General features: G+C 57.5%; 1 non-coding gene across 1 annotated transcript; it reads left to right on the top strand.

The window, feature by feature from the left end:
* Positions 1-1,239: 1,239 nt before the first annotated feature.
* TRNAI-UAU (transfer RNA isoleucine (anticodon UAU)) lies at positions 1,240-1,333 on the top strand. Its single transcript has 2 exons — positions 1,240-1,277; positions 1,298-1,333. It is a non-coding gene; the product is annotated as a tRNA-Ile (tRNA).
* Positions 1,334-1,881: the final 548 nt, after the last annotated feature.

Below are 1,881 nucleotides of genomic sequence, written 5' to 3'. Positions count from 1 at the left end.
TCGTAGTTTCCATGTATAAGCAACGTTAGCCTTTTAGATCTATTCAGCATTTTCGTATCAGAGCATCTGATTCCATCTTCCAATTTTAGGAAACAGCAAGACAAAACCTTCAGGTATTGAAACAAGCAGTTTAGACCCTGTGTATGTGACATCTTTATATTATGGATGCTCTGTACTTAGTAAAGTACTTGTACTACGGTAAAGTAAGATGAAATCAGACCAGAGGTAAAGTAAGCCCTCAATGAATTATCCATATGGGATAAACCCCAGTATTTTTGGTTACTTCTATTAAGCATCATTCAAAAATAATTTTACATGATTTCTTTTAACCTGTACTACTTGTTTTGAAAGTGCCAGGGCATCCCTCATGTTGCACACAACAGCGGAGTAGCAAGTGGACTGTAAAGCCCGAGGGTGTGCAGCTAGTGATACTACAGGGATAGTAATTTAATTTACTGGCAGTACTCAGTTGCTTTTCTCTCTGGCTCGGACCTCAGCACGACCGACGGGTGCATTATTTCCCCACCGATATGAATTACTGCGAGGATGAGCTTCGTTGACCTAGAGGCTAACGCCTTTTACCAAAGGCCGTCAGGAGGTTTGGCTCCGCACGGCCCGAGGCCCGGGGCCGGGGCCTGTCTGCCTCGTCTCCGGAGTACGGAACTGCGGGGGCCGCTTCAGCCGGCAGAAGCGTCAGCAGTGTCCGGGGGTGGGAGGGGGCCAGGCCGCTCCCACTACCCGCCCGTCACCTGCAGCTGCCCTGACCGCGCCGCCGCCGCCGCCCCCGCCGGAGGTGGCCGCAGGCCGCGTAGGAGGTGGCGCGGCGCCGAGCCGGCCGCGGGCCGCGCTCCCTGCCCCGCCCCGCGCGGCAGGCCCCGCCCGCGCGGCGGAGGGGGCCGCGCTCTCCCCGCCGCCGCCCCGGCCCACCGCCCCTACGGCCGCCCGGTCGGCGGGGAGGCAGGGGGCGGGAGGGCTTTGTCCCGGGCACCGCAGCCGCTCTCCTTCCTCCCGTGCCTGGGGGCGCCGCCCGCCCCGAGGGGCGCCGCGTCCACCAACTTCCTTCTCCCCTCCCCGCGCCGCTGTTGACGGCCGTTAACGACGAGAGCGCGGCCCAGGCAGAGAACCGGGGCGGCCCAGGGCCGCTGCCCCGCGCGGGGCGCAGGCAGCTGTCGCGGCGCCATTCCCCTGCTCGGGCCGGGCGAGCCCTTGATAAACCGTTCGGGAGGAGTTGGTGTCAGGGCTCCAGTGGCGCAATCGGTTAGCGCGCGGTACTTATACAGCAGTACAAAGCCGAGCAATGCCGAGGTTGTGAGTTCGAGCCTCACCTGGAGCACACAGCTTTTTGGGAGAGAAAACGGGCTTTTTTGGGACTTGGCCGCGCTCCGGAGGAAGAAAGAAAAAAGTTCACGGAAAAATTATGCAGGCGTGGCGGCAGCGTGGGCCCGCACGCGTGCACCCTGCCGGGCCGTGCTGCTGTGGGTGTTCGGTGTGCTGGAGAGGTGGGGCACGCCTCGCTGTGCAAAGTGGCTGGTGGCAGTCATCCCAGTACACAAAGGGAGCGCTCGCCTGGGGCTGCTTCTTGTCACGGTTTGCGAGTATATGTTTGCTTATACGTGCTCACGTATCAACATAAGTTCTGTGTGTTCAGAGCAGCTTGTCGGTGTGGAATAACGAACACTTTCCTGGTGAGAGCTGCTTCTGTGAACTTGCAGGAAATAAAGGTTATTTTATACTGTGTTGTTTAATACAAAGTGCAAGTAAATATGGACTGGTGCGGTCACTAAAACTGAAGGGTAACAAAATCTCCACCCTTACTTTGCCTTCTTCGGCAGCAAGAGTCTTTGTAACTGCTGATTACCTTGGTAATGCTTTACAAATGTG

This window comes from Aptenodytes patagonicus, chromosome 3 (genome assembly GCF_965638725.1).
Source record: "Aptenodytes patagonicus chromosome 3, bAptPat1.pri.cur, whole genome shotgun sequence".
NCBI classification, from domain to species: Eukaryota; Metazoa; Chordata; class Aves; order Sphenisciformes; family Spheniscidae; genus Aptenodytes; species Aptenodytes patagonicus.
Note: the sequence above shows the minus strand (reverse complement) of the source record. Positions and strands in the feature narration are given on the sequence as shown.